This window comes from Lissotriton vulgaris, chromosome 3_1 (assembly GCF_964263255.1).
Source record: "Lissotriton vulgaris chromosome 3_1, aLisVul1.2, whole genome shotgun sequence".
NCBI lineage: Eukaryota > Metazoa > Chordata > Amphibia > Caudata > Salamandridae > Lissotriton > Lissotriton vulgaris.
The window spans coordinates 1,818,814,349-1,818,832,089 of record NC_141689.1 but is presented as its reverse complement, the minus strand read 5'-3'; positions in this window follow the sequence as shown (position 1 = coordinate 1,818,832,089).

Genomic DNA, 17,741 nt, shown 5'->3' with positions numbered 1-17,741 from the left:
TATTTGGCGAATGCATTTTGGCATTAGGATCAGCCTTCATCAGCGCCCAAGTCTCCAGGTAGCTTCTAAACACACGGACTGAATTCTGCCTCCCTCTTATTGGTAGAGGGTCCGCCCCGCCTCCCTGATGTCATCTGCTCACTTGTAGTCAGTCCACAGAATGTTCGTGAACTCCAACACCCAGGATACCTCTGAAAGTTCCCAGGTAAGTGCTGCATGGGGGGATATACACAACACAGTGCAACGCGGAAATGTCTCAGCAGTTCATGTGTTTTTAAAGCAAAAGTCCTGTTTGTTAACGGAAAAAAGCGCACCTCCTCGGGTCCCCAAACTGCCTCACCGTAGACCTCGGGATTCCATTCGGTAGGGGAAACTCTGACTGTGCATGTCACCCAATGCGCGACTGTACAACCGCGCTACTACCTTCATTCTTCCCCAAAGTCCATGGTGGGTTCCTGACCTTCCAATAACTCGGAAAACAAACAGCTGCGGAGGCAGCAGAGCCAGTGATGTCAGGAACCAGCTTGCGAGGCAGGGGTCTCTGTAACGTGTAGCTGGCTGACACGTAAAACATGAACAAAAACTCCTTCTTCCGAATGAGCAGAGACCACGCAGGGGAACACTTTGGAGGCACACTTTATTTCGTATTTGGCGAATGCATTTCGGCATTAGGATCAGCCTTCATCAGCGCCCAAGTCTCCAGGTAGCTTCTAAACACACGGACTGAATTCTGCCTCCCTCTTATTGGTAGAGGGTCCGCCCCGCCTCCCTGATGTCATCTGCTCACTTGTAGTCAGTCCACAGAATGTTCGTGAACTCCAACACCCAGGATACCTCTGAAAGTTCCCAGGTAAGTGCTGCATGGGGGGATATACACAACACAGTGCAACGCGGAAATGTCTCAGCAGTTCATGTGTTTTTAAAGCAAAAGTCCTGTTTGTTAACGGAAAAAAGCGCACCTCCTCGGGTCCCCAAACTGCCTCACCGTAGACCTCGGGATTCCATTCGGTAGGGGAAACTCTGACTGTGCATGTCACCCAATGCGCGACTGTACAACCGCGCTACTACCTTCATTCTTCCCCAAAGTCCATGGTGGGTTCCTGACCTTCCAATAACTCGGAAAACAAACAGCTGCGGAGGCAGCAGAGCCAGTGATGTCAGGAACCAGCTTGCGAGGCAGGGGTCTCTGTAACGTGTAGCTGGCTGACACGTAAAACATGAACAAAAACTCCTTCTTCCGAATGAGCAGAGACCACGCAGGGGAACACTTTGGAGGCACACTTTATTTCGTATTTGGCGAATGCATTTCGGCATTAGGATCAGCCTTCATCAGCGCCCAAGTCTCCAGGTAGCTTCTAAACACACGGACTGAATTCTGCCTCCCTCTTATTGGTAGAGGGTCTGCCCCGCCTCCCTGATGTCATCTGCTCACTTGTAGTCAGTCCACAGAATGTTCGTGAACTCCAACACCCAGGATACCTCTGAAGGTTCCCAGGTAAGTGCTGCATGGGGGGATATACACAACACAGTGCAACGCGGAAATGTCTCAGCAGTTCATGTGTTTTTAAAGCAAAAGTCCTGTTTGTTAACGGAAAAAAGCGCACCTCCTCGGGTCCCCAAACTGCCTCACCGTAGACCTCGGGATTCCATTCGGTAGGGGAAACTCTGACTGTGCATGTCACCCAATGCGCGACTGTACAACCGCGCTACTACCTTCATTCTTCCCCAAAGTCCATGGTGGGTTCCTGACCTTCCAATAACTCGGAAAACAAACAGCTGCGGAGGCAGCAGAGCCAGTGATGTCAGGAACCAGCTTGCGAGGCAGGGGTCTCTGTAACGTGTAGCTGGCTGACACGTAAAACATGAACAAAAACTCCTTCTTCCGAATGAGCAGAGACCACGCAGGGGAACACTTTGGAGGCACACTTTATTTCGTATTTGGCGAATGCATTTCGGCATTAGGATCAGCCTTCATCAGCGCCCAAGTCTCCAGGTAGCTTCTAAACACACGGACTGAATTCTGCCTCCCTCTTATTGGTAGAGGGTCCGCCCCGCCTCCCTGATGTCATCTGCTCACTTGTAGTCAGTCCACAGAATGTTCGTGAACTCCAACACCCAGGATACCTCTGAAAGTTCCCAGGTAAGTGCTGCATGGGGGGATATACACAACACAGTGCAACGCGGAAATGTCTCAGCAGTTCATGTGTTTTTAAAGCAAAAGTCCTGTTTGTTAACGGAAAAAAGCGCACCTCCTCGGGTCCCCAAACTGCCTCACCGTAGACCTCGGGATTCCATTCGGTAGGGGAAACTCTGACTGTGCATGTCACCCAATGCGCGACTGTACAACCGCGCTACTACCTTCATTCTTCCCCAAAGTCCATGGTGGGTTCCTGACCTTCCAATAACTCGGAAAACAAACAGCTGCGGAGGCAGCAGAGCCAGTGATGTCAGGAACCAGCTTGCGAGGCAGGGGTCTCTGTAACGTGTAGCTGGCTGACACGTAAAACATGAACAAAAACTCCTTCTTCCGAATGAGCATAGACCACGCAGGGGAACACTTTGGAGGCACACTTTATTTCGTATTTGGCGAATGCATTTTGGCATTAGGATCAGCCTTCATCAGCGCCCAAGTCTCCAGGTAGCTTCTAAACACACGGACTGAATTCTGCCTCCCTCTTATTGGTAGAGGGTCCGCCCCGCCTCCCTGATGTCATCTGCTCACTTGTAGTCAGTCCACAGAATGTTCGTGAACTCCAACACCCAGGATACCTCTGAAAGTTCCCAGGTAAGTGCTGCATGGGGGGATATACACAACACAGTGCAACGCGGAAATGTCTCAGCAGTTCATGTGTTTTTAAAGCAAAAGTCCTGTTTGTTAACGGAAAAAAGCGCACCTCCTCGGGTCCCCAAACTGCCTCACCGTAGACCTCGGGATTCCATTCGGTAGGGGAAACTCTGACTGTGCATGTCACCCAATGCGCGACTGTACAACCGCGCTACTACCTTCATTCTTCCCCAAAGTCCATGGTGGGTTCCTGACCTTCCAATAACTCGGAAAACAAACAGCTGCGGAGGCAGCAGAGCCAGTGATGTCAGGAACCAGCTTGCGAGGCAGGGGTCTCTGTAACGTGTAGCTGGCTGACACGTAAAACATGAACAAAAACTCCTTCTTCCGAATGAGCAGAGACCACGCAGGGGAACACTTTGGAGGCACACTTTATTTCGTATTTGGCGAATGCATTTCGGCATTAGGATCAGCCTTCATCAGCGCCCAAGTCTCCAGGTAACTTCTAAACACACGGACTGAATTCTGCCTCCCTCTTATTGGTAGAGGGTCCGCCCCGCCTCCCTGATGTCATCTGCTCACTTGTAGTCAGTCCACAGAATGTTCGTGAACTCCAACACCCAGGATACCTCTGAAAGTTCCCAGGTAAGTGCTGCATGGGGGGATATACACAACACAGTGCAACGCGGAAATGTCTCAGCAGTTCATGTGTTTTTAAAGCAAAAGTCCTGTTTGTTAACGGAAAAAAGCGCACCTCCTCGGGTCCCCAAACTGCCTCACCGTAGACCTCGGGATTCCATTCGGTAGGGGAAACTCTGACTGTGCATGTCACCCAATGCGCGACTGTACAACCGCGCTACTACCTTCATTCTTCCCCAAAGTCCATGGTGGGTTCCTGACCTTCCAATAACTCGGAAAACAAACAGCTGCGGAGGCAGCAGAGCCAGTGATGTCAGGAACCAGCTTGCGAGGCAGGGGTCTCTGTAACGTGTAGCTGGCTGACACGTAAAACATGAACAAAAACTCCTTCTTCCGAATGAGCAGAGACCACGCAGGGGAACACTTTGGAGGCACACTTTATTTCGTATTTGGCGAATGCATTTCGGCATTAGGATCAGCCTTCATCAGCGCCCAAGTCTCCAGGTAACTTCTAAACACACGGACTGAATTCTGCCTCCCTCTTATTGGTAGAGGGTCCGCCCTGCCTCCCTGATGTCATCTGCTCACTTGTAGTCAGTCCACAGAATGTTCGTGAACTCCAACACCCAGGATACCTCTGAAAGTTCCCAGGTAAGTGCTGCATGGGGGGATATACACAACACAGTGCAACGCGGAAATGTCTCAGCAGTTCATGTGTTTTTAAAGCAAAAGTCCTGTTTGTTAACGGAAAAAAGCGCACCTCCTCGGGTCCCCAAACTGCCTCACCGTAGACCTCGGGATTCCATTCGGTAGGGGAAACTCTGACTGTGCATGTCACCCAATGCGCAACTGTACAACCGCGCTACTACCTTCATTCTTCCCCAAAGTCCATGGTGGGTTCCTGACCTTCCAATAACTCGGAAAACAAACAGCTGCGGAGGCAGCAGAGCCAGTGATGTCAGGAACCAGCTTGCGAGGCAGGGGTCTCTGTAACGTGTAGCTGGCTGACACGTAATACATGAACAAAAACTCCTTCTTCCGAATGAGCAGAGACCACGCAGGGGAACACTTTAGAGGCACACTTTATTTCGTATTTGGCGAATGCATTTCGGCATTAGGATCAGCCTTCATCAGCGCCCAAGTCTCCAGGTAGCTTCTAAACACACGGACTGAATTCTGCCTCCCTCTTATTGGTAGAGGGTCCGCCCCGCCTCCCTGATGTCATCTGCTCACTTGTAGTCAGTCCACAGAATGTTCGTGAACTCCAACACCCAGGATACCTCTGAAAGTTCCCAGGTAAGTGCTGCATGGGGGGATATACACAACACAGTGCAACGCGGAAATGTCTCAGCAGTTCATGTGTTTTTAAAGCAAAAGTCCTGTTTGTTAACGGAAAAAAGCGCACCTCCTCGGGTCCCCAAACTGCCTCACCGTAGACCTCGGGATTCCATTCGGTAGGGGAAACTCTGACTGTGCATGTCACCCAATGCGCGACTGTACAACCGCGCTACTACCTTCATTCTTCCCCAAAGTCCATGGTGGGTTCCTGACCTTCCAATAACTCGGAAAACAAACAGCTGCGGAGGCAGCAGAGCCAGTGATGTCAGGAACCAGCTTGCGAGGCAGGGGTCTCTGTAACGTGTAGCTGGCTGACACGTAAAACATGAACAAAAACTCCTTCTTCCGAATGAGCAGAGACCACGCGGGGAACACTTTGGAGGCACACTTTATATATATATCCACAAATGTTGGCTAGATCCCAAGCCACTTCATTCGGCAGGCACACGGCAGGGGTAGCCACCCCTTAAATACGAACACAAGGTTACCCAAGTTGTTTGCCTTCGATCCAAGGAAAAGACAACACAGGAGCCGTGGCCTCAATTCTTTGTGCAGTTTATTCAAGACACAATGTCCGCCGCGTTTCGGAGTATATTTATATATATATATATTACAATCCAGCCAGTAGCCGCGCCAACATTCCAAGCGCAGAATCCAGCGCGCGGACACAGAAATACGCCAAAGCCAGTCTTTAGATGTTTGCTGCTTTTATTAAATCATAAAGTTCAGGGTGAAAAATGCCGAACAGACGCGTTTCGGACAAAGAGTCCTTGCTCACTGTTGGCGGGAATGTGGACCACAGTTCATATATATAGCATACATTTAACGTAAACGCGCCCAAATTCGAAAACATGTATGTGGAAATAGAAATAGGGCTCACACATTGCCTAAGCCTATTTTGAAACGAAAATGGGCGCCTTTTTGGAATGGTACAAGTAAAACGCTGTCAATGCACAAAATATCATTGCATATCATTATTTCACAGCTGTATACTGATTGTACATGCTCAGATAATTGTAAAATTGTACATATCGGATCAGATCGCGCAAATTATGATACAAATATCAATTGATAAAAACAATGACCGTACTAATACATGTAAGTCAATTCTTCTTTTTTTTTTTTTTTTTTTTTTTTAGTCCTCATTACGCAACATTTAAAAGTCTGGAGTTTTCGGGGATCTTTCTCGACATTCATGGCACCCTTGAGAAAGGAAACCCCTTACGTCCACATACTTATAGGGAGGAGGCATGGTTGTTCATAGTGGGTTGAGCTAGCCATTTTTGCTACTCTTACCAGCCTTTCTCATCATTGTTGCGATAGCGTAATCATTGGACCGTAAACCGAGGAGGTAATTTGGAGAGCCAGGAGTGTTGCCTTCAAGTTTCAAAATAGACATTATATATACCACACCCTTTAGTTCATCGCTTATGGTATTCTTCCCACAGGTCCCAGAATCTATATTTTTTAGAGGCATACCTCTTATTTTTATCTAAATTAAACACTTTCAAAGTTGAGGCCAACCATTCATTATGAGTAGGGGGAACCGGAGTTATCCATTTTACACAGATCTCCCTCCTTGCCAAGAGAATCAGAATGAAAAGTAAATTCTCTTGGGTTTTAGTAAGAGGCCTTCCCACATTTGTTCTTGAGATCCCAAAAATAACTAAGTCCATACTTACAGAGAGTTGTCTTCCGAATACCCCTTCTAAGGTAGTACCCACTTCATTCCAAAAGGCATCCAAGCTGGAACAACGCCAAAACATATGTAAATCATCAGCACTCTGTAGACCGCACTTTGGGCAGTTCTTCACTGTGGCCCCGTTAAATTTGGATAATCTTTTCGGAGTCCAGTAGGCTCTGTGTACAGTGAGCAAATGGTTTCTTTTAAGAGCAGCAGATGTTACAATTGACCAGCACATGTTCATAGATACTTGCCATATGTTACTTGTATCCAGCGTCGGCAGATCTTTTCCCCAGATATCTTCTGGAATTCGGAAGTTTTCCTCTCCGGCCGAGATTAGGGCTCAGTACCAGTAGGAAGTTTTTTTCAAAAATGATTTAGACATCCGCATCTTTGTCTCCACGATAGTATTACCTTTTCTAGTTTCTTTGAGAGACTTACTCCAACTCAGCAGAATTTTAAGTCAATTCTTCACAAAAATGTGTGTCAGGGATTATGAATGAATCTACCCTTACAATATTTGGGTTGAATTGACCATAGGGAATTTGTATATAATAAATTGGAACAATACTACATATTAAATCGTATGTCAAAATGGATTTTTGAATCCAAGAGATAGGTGACATTATATAATAAAGTGCCTAGTGCAATATGTAAACATTCATATGTGCAAAATTCTGCATAATAAAGTGCAAAAGTGCTTCTTCATCTTGCTGTGCAAATACGCATAAATGTCCACCTATAATATTAACCTGTCTCAACATAATATTATGATCATATAACGTTCGTATTGCCCATCTAAGATAATTTATTCCCATTTTCGGAAAATAATTTCCCTGTGGTGCACACCATATTCAATACATGTGAAGTAGCGTGAATTCAATGACATCCTAATGGTTTGTCGGAGCACATACTGAATAAAGTATCTTTAAATGCTAATGCTGTTACAATGGTGGTCTGTATTTGATCAACTAAAATCAAACGATAAGTGCTTAAGGAGAAAAACGTGACAACTCAAAAATAATGCACAAGGTCAATCATACAAGAAAATGAATGAATTGAACCCAATATCAATGCAAAGAAAAATAAAAAATGAAAAAATGATCAACAATCTGCTCTAAATAAGACATGAGGTATATACGGCAATGTTTTATCTCCAAATGGGTGTCTGTTGATTATAATGAACTTGAACAGAGAGAACCTTCACATATAGGGATTCTTAGATTAATGGAACGAAGGTAAGCAATACAAATTTGTGGGAATGATGTTAATTGTCTTATCCTATCACTGGACAAACGGTCATAAGATTCTCACAAAAAATTGCTTAAATCTTCCCCCATGTTGAAACCCCCCGGTATTGTGCTATTGAGTTGCACAATATATCGTGATTTGAGCTGCCTAAATTTTGATTCATAATCTCCACCTTTTTTAGATGTGGTCACAGCATTAATCACAAAATATTTCAATTGTGCCAGGTTCTTATTGTGAAATTGCTGAAAATGTCTCGCTACAGGGTAGCTTTGGTCAGCGTTCACAATGGCCCTTAGATGTTGTAATATGCGTTGGTACACAGGTAGTTTGGTGCTCCCAACGTATCTCAAGTTGCAACTACAAGTAAGCACATATACTGCCAGTTCTGTCCTACAAGTATAATGTGCATTCAGAAAAACCGTTTTTATGCTAAAGGGGGTTGTGTATGACTTGGTATTAATTCCGATATTGCAAGCCCTACAAGAGCTGCATCAGAAAAAACCTTTTCGTGGGGATAACCAATTGTCATTCTTAGACAACTCTGGACTGTTGGTAACTAGTTCATTGCGCATCCCAAAAGCTCACCTGTAGGTGATGGTTGGAATGTTGGGCATAATATCTCTAAGTACAGGGTCGGTGAGGATGACAGGCCATTGAGTTTTAACCATGGAGGCAATCTGTTGAGCTTGATGACTAAAACCAGTGATTAGTCTGATGTTGTTGCTCTCCTGGCCTTCACTAGTTTGTGAATCGGATACTCTAAGGCGGTCTAGTAGTTCAAGACGATTAAGTCGGTTGGCCTTCTGCCTTGCCACATCGAGCGTATGAGAATTGTAACCCCTCGGTATCAGTCTAGCTTTTGCTTCTAGCTGATGGTAATCACGAAGTTCAGTGGAACTACAGGCCCTATGTATCCTCAAAAATTCACCATAAGGAATTGCTCGAATAGTGTGCTGTGGGTGGAAGCTTTGCGCATGCAATATTGAATTGCCTGCGGTGCTTTTCCCAAATAGACTGGTTGTCACAATATTGTCTCTTATCAGCACTTGCACATCTAAGAAGCTTGCTTCCTTAGCACTGATGTCAGCAGTGAAGGTTAGGTTTAAATTGTTGTTATTGATCTTCTCAACAAATTGTTGTGCCAGTTCACTCGAACCTTTCCAGATGATGAATACATCATCGATGTATCTCCAGTATTTGACAATGTTATTGAGCCAAAATGTGGAGTGTGTAACTTTGACGACATGTTCCTCCCACCAGCCAACGTGGAGCCCGCGTAGCTGGGGGAGAAACATGCCCCCATAGCCACTCCCCTCAATTGTTTGTATACCTGGTTCTCAAACAGAAAAACATTGTTGTTTAAACATTTCTCTACCATGGAAACAAGCATGTTGTTATGTTTATACAATTCCATTGGTCTTTTGCCCAGGTAAAACTTGATTGCATTAATGCCATCTGTATGGGAAATACTTGTATATAAGGTGGCTATGTCCATGGTTATTAACAAGTAGTCAGCCAACCACATGCATTGATTTAAGGAGTGCAAAAATTCATTTGTGTCTTTGATATAAGCGGGAAGGGAAGTCACAAATTCTTGTAAATGAAAGTCAATATATTTAGATGTGTTTTCATATAAACTGTTTATCGCCGAGACGATGGGCCTGCCAGGTACCGGAGTTAATCCCTTATGCACTTTAGGGATAAAATAGATATTTGGTAACACCGGGTTGTCCTTGTGAAGAAATTTTAATTCATCTCTCGATAGCAGTCCCTCCCATTTCCAGCGATTCAAGTCATTATAAAAAGATTGTTGTATGACTTTGGTCGTTTTCATGTATATATATATATATATATATATATATATATATATATATATATACATATATATATATATATATATATATATATATATATATATATATATATATATATATATATATATATTGCGTTCGGTCCGCAGCAGCACAGCACAGCACAGCCCTCGCCACGCCGCGCAGAAAAACGGAAATTTGAGTAAAGCCACAGACTCCGTGCTCTCGTTCTCAGTGCTTTTTATTCGTGATGAATAACAGCCCACCAGTCGCCATGAAGCGTTTCACCTCAGCCGAGGCTTGATCACATGTCATGAAAAGAAGGAAGGAAGTAACCTAAATAGCATGGTTAAACACATGGTCGGTAGTACATCCTGTTTAAATTAAAAGGGTATACATCAAATTACCATCAAGGGCGCAGTGCCCTATTTACACCACAATCACATCCTAGAGGAAGTCAATAGAATCATTCTACACTCACATTATGTGTAAACAATCAATACCATAATTGTGGAATCAATGTGCAAAAAGAGGCACAAATTCATAAATGTCAGTTTAGAGAAATTCTAAAAACATTCGTTATCAAAAAATAATTTCTGAATTCATATATTTACATAATATACAATAAATATATAGTTATTTACAATGGTTGTCATAATAAAAGATCCATTATTTAAGCCTCAATCATCCATTATTTTATTTATGTTATTTGCATTCGTTAGGACTCCAAATGTTCCATCATATATGATGTGATATTACGGGAGATGAGTGACTTATGACGGTGTGTAAATGAATAATACCCAAGTGGGTAAAGATGATATCAAGCGATAACTATCCGAAATATAGAATGTATATATATCTGGCAAGTTACTTCCCCGAGGGTCGTTAGTACAAACCAAAATTAAAGTGACTGTGCAAACTAAAATTAAAACTAATGTTCTAAAATTCTTATTTAAAGTGCAGGCTGCTGAACACAATCACATAGATCTTAAAACATTTCATCAACTGTGTGAGTGCCAGCAAGAAACACCATGGACCTTATCACATGATCATAAACATGTATAAAGATCCTCCGTGCTATTCAGCCCCCCAGGTTGTTTGCTGTTTAATTCGAGGATGTAACGGGTTTCCAGTAGACGCAATTTGCTATCTCTGTCTCCCCCCCTCCTCAAAGGTAGAACAGAGTCCACCAGATAATATTGTAGCAAGTCTGGGTTGCTTTGATGGCATTTCTCGAAATGCCTCGCTACTGGATAGGCTTGGTCCTTCCCAGAGATCGCTCTTAGGTGCTGTAGGATGCGTTTGTGGGCGGGAAGACGTGTACTCCCTACATATTGGAGGCCACATGGGCACACCAATATATATACCACAAATTCCGTCTTGCACCCCAGCTTCTGTCTAATGGCAATAGGTTTGTCATGGAAAGGACTTATATAATGAGTTTTGTTGATGGCGTGCTTACAGGCTTTACAGACTTGACATTTTTTTAAACCTGTGATACGTTCCCACCACTTCCTGGGAACGTCTAAGGTGTTACTCACAATAGCACTGCCTAACGAGGAAGATTTCCTAAATGTGATCTCTGGTCTGTTTTTCACTAGATCACCAATGACCGGATCTCCTTGTACAAGATTCCAGTTTTTAGAAAAAATCCTGTGAATCTCAGCATGTTGTTGACTATATGTGACAATGGTCCTACACTGTATTTTCTCTTTTGGTGTAGTTGTGATTGTAGTAGTAGGGACAGGACACACTCCTAGTAACTGTTCTCTTCCCAGTTTTGCTGTTTTCTTAATTGCCTCTTCTATCATTTTGTGGCTGTAACCTCTTTCCAAAAAACGCATTTTACACTGAAGTTGAGCTGTTTTACATTCTTCCTCAGTGCTACAAATACGCTTTATTCGTAACATCTCCCCGTAGGGGATGCTGTGAATAAGGTGGCGAGGGTGGCTGCTAGAGGCGTGTAACACTGTGTTACCAGCGGTAACCTTTCTGTGTAATTTGGTTTCTATTTTGCTGTTCTTAACATATACTTCTACATCCAGAAAATTAACTGAGACATTGCTAATCGTTGAGGTGAATTGAAGGTTTAAGTCGTTTACATTTAATCTATCAACAAAATCAGCAGCACTTTTCATTGAACCCCTCCAGATAAAAAACAAATCATCAATATACCTGAGGTACAATACTGCATGTTGTTCCATTGTTGTTCTGTGCTGTCCCATTAGAGTCTGCTCCTCCCACAGCCCCATGTGTAGACACGCGAAGCTGGGGGAGAAGCAAGACCCCATGGCCACCCCTCTTAATTGTTGATAGGCCTGGCCCCCAAACGTAAAAAAGTTCTGTTGTAGACATATATTAAGCATCCCCATAAGCATCTTGTTGTGCTGTTTGTTGTGTATGGGGCGTTTGTCTAGAAAGAATTGTGTTGCCTTCAAGCCATCCATGTGCCTGATAGACGTGTACAGAGAACAAATGTCCAATGTCATAAGTAAATAATCTTCATTCCAACTCTGCTGAGATAATTTACACAAGAAGTCAGTTGTATCTCTTATGTAAGAGTTCAATCCTTTAACCCATTCTTGTAAAAAGAAATCAATGTACCTGGACAAGTTTTCAGTCGCGCTGTCAATTGCCGATATTATCGGTCTCCCAGGTGGAACTAGTGGATCTTTGTGGATCTTCGGCAAAAGATAAAATGTGGGAATCACAGGGAATTCCTTTTTGAGGAAATTGAATTCGTCCAAAGTGATCAATCCACAGCTACGCCAGCCCATGAGTTTGGCATTGAGGTCATTCCAAGCCATTTTGATAGTGGTGATATTTGTTTTTCGGTAACAGGCAGTGTCACTGAGTTGTTTCTCGGCTTCAGCCATATATTTGTCACGTGCCCATAGGACAATGTTGCCCCCCTTATCTGCCTGCTTCACTACTAGGTTGTCATCTGATTTCAGTTTTTTAATCAGGAGATTATAACTTTGATTTTGTCGTGCAATGGCTTGGCTTTTCTTGTTGGTATTGATATACAGTTTTTTAAGGTCCTCTACCATCAAATCCTGATAAATATCCAGATTGTCATGGGCCGAAATAGGGTTGAAAGTGGACTTAGGCTTAAATGATGTACTCGCCATGTTTTTACCAGTGGTGGCATTGGTGGCAACAGGCAGTGTGCCTGAGTCCGCTGTGTCTTGTTCAGTTTGTAGTTCCCAAATCTCTTCAAAGGAGGGGGCGTCTTCAACTGTTAAAAGATTAGGGCTCAAAGGTATTTTCTCAGTGTCCTTGTTGTTTTTAGGTCGAAGATGGTGGAATTTAGTAAGTTTGAGTTTTCTCACAAACCTATATGCATCCATACATGTGCCAGCATAGTCGAAGGTTTGTGGTGGACAATAGGAAAGTCCTAAACCAAGAATTTTCATTTCCTTAGGACTTAAGATTATATTGGTCAGGTTAATTATTGAGGGGCTCCCTGTTGATTGCCCCGTTTTTTGTTCGACCATTTCCGTTGGTTTCTCTTTTTGGTTGTTCCACTTTTCTTTGTGGCGTTTGCGTCGCTCTAACCGTTTGCGGTTTGCACTTTTTCTGCTTGGGCAAAGTTCACCCTTGGCCTTAAAGTTATATATATATATATATCTCCACGGTTTCCTCTTGTGATTCAGGCAAAAGGACGACAAGCCACACCATCCAGGTACCAGAAAGTTTGTTTATTCAGGCATAAACAGACGCGTTTCGAGCTCACGGGCTCTTGGTCACATGACCACCATTTTTTTTACTTTGTTTTTATAGTGATTCAAAACAATAGAAAGGGAAAAAAGTATCCGTGTTTACAAACATCACACGGAGACTTTAACAGTGCAAATTCTTAATTCGAGTCATTTAAAAAAGAAAATACATAGTGCACATTCCCCAAGTGTTTAGTTATATGCCATTCAAGTGTTAAATGAAAATATTTTTCAGAAAAAACGCGATTGATTCGCATGATGGTATAGTACCCATTTGTGCATTGTAGAGAAGACAGGTTTAGAGAGAAGGGACAACGGAGGTTCAAGAGAGGTATAGATAAGTCAAAGTAAGTAGTAAATGTGAAGAAGGGCAAGCAAAAGATAAGAGGGAGAGAGATGGAAAATTTGGTAAGGGAATAAACCATATCAATTGGGTCTAGTACCCGTTTCACCATTATGTCCATCTCTAATTAGTTATCCTCATGCCTATATATCTATTGATATCTATATCTCATTCATTGAAATTCATAAGGTGACTATTATCTCTATCTGGTCAAAAAAGTCAAATTCTAAGTATCAAATTGATATCTGCAAAATATTTACTATCCCGTGCTCTTAGTCGTAATTTGTAATTTTTCGTGAAGTAGAAGTGCTCGTAACAGTATTCACTATTTGTGGTTTGTCACTCCTTTCAGGACAAATTGTTTCTAAGGGGAAAGTAAAAAATGGAAAGAAAAAGTAATTAGTTCAAGGCAATTTGACAGATATTTTGTTAGTAAAATTAACAACATGTTAGAATCATGTCCTCTCTCAATATTTTCAAACTGTCTAATCTCCACAAGCAATCAAGACAATAATACTCAAAGGTACATCAACAAAACACATTATCAATATAAATCATATGTGAGGCATTAAAATCAGATATTTGTCATGGAATCTGAGTATCTCTAAGGGGGTTTAGGAAGTTCACAGTTTTCTATTTCATAAGTGTACATACATCTCCTCGTCAATGTTCATCCCTAAAGGTACGATACAGCCTGCTTGTAAAATAAATTTGGACTCTGCTCTGCGTAATGCCATTAAACGGTCTCCTCCTCTGACATGTTTTGGGATTGAATCAAGAGCGAAAATTTTCACCTTGGTCCAGTCTCCATCATGATATTGATGGAAATGTTTGGCTGTGCTGTAAGCGAAATCATTATTCGTGATTGCACGCCAATGTTCCAAGATTCGCTTTTTCACAGGGAAGGTAGTTGAACCGATGTACCATTTGCCACATGAGCAGGTTACTACATAGATAACATAATCAGTGGTACATTGGATGTTTTTATTGATTTTCCATTTCTTCTTCACTCTCTTGAGTTCAACCTCCCTTACATTGGTGCTATGGCTACAGGCTTTGCATTTTCCACACCTGAAAAATCCGCCCTTCGCTGTCAGCCATGTCTTTTTCTTATCTAAGTGACTTTGCACTATAAGGTCTTTGATGGATCTGCCTTTTCTGTATGTTATGGAAGGGTGTGGATCTAATCTTTCTTTTAACACCTAATCCTGTAGAAGGATGTCCCACCTCTTTCTTATTATTTGGCTGAATGCGGAGGATTGTGTGTTGTAGGTGGTTATAAGTCTTATTGGAGTTTTAGGAGTTAGTTGTCTGGCTACTGAGTTTTTAAACAGGGCATCCTTCCGGTCTATGAGGGCCACTCTTTCTTCACCTTTTCTAAGCATACTAGGGTGGTAACCCCTCTTAGTGAACCTTTCATGCATAGTTTTTTTGTATATATATATATATATATATATATATATATATTACTTACTGGCGGTCGCCAGTAGGTAGTTATAGTTAGGACCTACTTTCCATAGGAAATCCACAACATTCTATTTGGAATAACTTTGGCGTCGGTGGACGAATCTTCACGAATTTCTCCAAGAAAATGGGCTGCTCGGTTCCGCTCCTTCCCTTAAAGTTTGGGGGTGATTTGTCAAGTGGGGGCTGAGAAAAAAGGGGGTCCCAAAACCTGTTTTCCCCAAGCAAATTTCCATAGGGACCTTTACCAAGGGCTACAACCCGAAAGGCTGAACGGAATTACACCAAATTTGGCAGAGAGGCAGAGTTCGGTTCGCAGATTGTGCTTTTTGTTAAATGGTGTAAATCCGTTCAGTAGTTCCTTAGAAAATTACAAGTAAAATCATAGCGATATCTAGAGACGGAGTACACCACGCGTACTGAAATCCGTACAATTACGAGCACGAGCTGCATGCTGATTGGCTGTCAACTCTGCGTGAACACTTCAAACCAGGAAGTGTTGGTAGCCATCTTGTTCGTCGCTAGAAGCGACTCAGAATAAAACAGTAAAACAAAGTTGAGAAATAAGAAAAGGGGGCAGGGTAGAAACATCCTGACCCTCTAGACTTGCTCTGGGAATCGTACATGGAGCTTTAGGCTCAATTTTAATGTTTTTTTAAAAATAAAAAATCGGGGGGTACGCTTATGGTATACGTATGCAGTGGAAAAGGGAAATAAAAGATAGAAGTTCATTTTATTCATTAGGTCCCCGGGGGCAAATTTTGGGGGCAATTTTTTTAATAGTGGGGGGCTTGTAAGGTGCCCTGAGCACCGGGGAACGCCACCCCTCTGTGGTTTTATTTTGAAGTATGCGGGGGTTATGGTCCTCTTCCCCTCAGTCTCCCGAGCACCGAGGAACGCCACCCCTCTGTGGTTTGATTTTGAAGTATGCGGGGGGTTACGGTCCTCTTCCCCTCAGTCTCCCGAGCACCGGGGAACGCCACCCCTCTGTGGTTTTATTTTGAAGTATGCGGGGGGGTTACGGTCCTCTTCCCCTCAGTCTCGGGGACCGTCACCCTGACGAGGCTTTCTTGTAAAAAAAAAAAATTTAAGTGTGTTTTGAGCTCTCCCTCTCTCTCCCCCCGTACACGTTGCGGGGACCGCCACCTTCCTGGGGAAGTAATATGTAAAATGACCTTCCAGCCCCGGGTACCTGCCTTCCCCGCGGTTTTTTAATGTTGGGAGGGGGTTGCGCTGCCCCCCTCCTGGAACTCTTGGTGGGCCTGGGGTCCCCCATTTCCCAGGGTCCGTTCTTGCAGTGTCTCTGGGTGCGTACTTCTGGGACACTGCTGTTTGGTATGGTAGGGCAGTCCCGTCGCCGCTTTCACTTTACCACAGGAAACCGTTTTCCTATTTGAAAAAGAGAGCAAGTTAATCTGTTCTCTCTTTCAAGAAAGCAGATTGTTTTTCAAAAGAGAAAGCAGTATATAAGGTGATGTCTCTGATAAAGAAATGCGGGCTCACGAAGGACGCGGGGAGCCGTCTGCGATCGTGGGGGCATTGGGGCTAAAAATAAAATTTAAAAAAATTATTTTTAAGAACTAACTTTACTGGTCAAAAAGTATGTAAAACTTTCCGGGTTTTTTTTGTGCACCAGTTGTACTCTCTACGAATGCATAGCCTCGTTTCCAAGCCCACGTTTTTTTCTATTTCTTCAAGTTCGTCAAGCAAACCTCTCCTCATTTCAGGTATTAAATTTGCTGCTTTCTTTTCCCAGGCCTTGTGTGTCATCCGCTGCTATACTTTTGTAATATATTAATAAACATATTGTATCTATGTTTATTTGAAATGTAGTGTCGAGGCGCCAAACGTTGATTACATAATCTGTCCACCGCCATTTTAGTAGTTTTTCTCCGTTATTTTTATCATACCTGTTACTTTCATTTTACTCTCTGCTTATCTTCTCTAAGATCCATGAGATTTTCTGGCACAGACAACACTGTGTTTGTCCTTGGCCTCCGATCTTATGACTTGGTCACACGTACACCTAAAAACTGATTTGAAGGAGGTAAGCCAGAGCCATTACAGCATGTGTTCATCAACACAAAGATATGATTAAGATTATGCGTTTGTCATGCGTGGTAAAGGCATGCGTGGTAAAGCCATATGCGTGCTAATGGCTTTGTGGTGACGATCACGTGTGGTTATGAAAACGTTGTAATGGCTGTTCCCCCCCAGGACATTGCAGGAACCGGGTTTGGACGTGGTGGACTCCAGGGCACCAGGCGGAGGGCACGCAGCCCCTCTCATACAATATAGACATTTTTGTGGGGTGATTGTTTCCATGGTTTGAGGGGCGTCATTGAGGCCCACACTTAATTTTGTAGGGTGGTAGGTTTGCATGGGAAAATGTCGCAAGAGGTTTGTAAATGTGGTACACATTGTTTCGTATTAGTTTGACTTCTTTACCATGTTGTAGTGTACCCAGAGAAAATATAAGTCAGTACTTTTTAATCTTACTCTTGAACATTTTACTATAGTACTTCAACATTATAAATATTATTTTATTGTGGTGCGTCCACCCCACTACAAAAAAAAGAAATATGTAGTTTTTTAAATTAATTTTTATTAAAAGAATAACTGTAAACGAAACTTAATGATAACTATATTATAAAGAACTAGAAAAATAACTATAAAAAACAATATTATAAACAAATTGTGAAGTGGA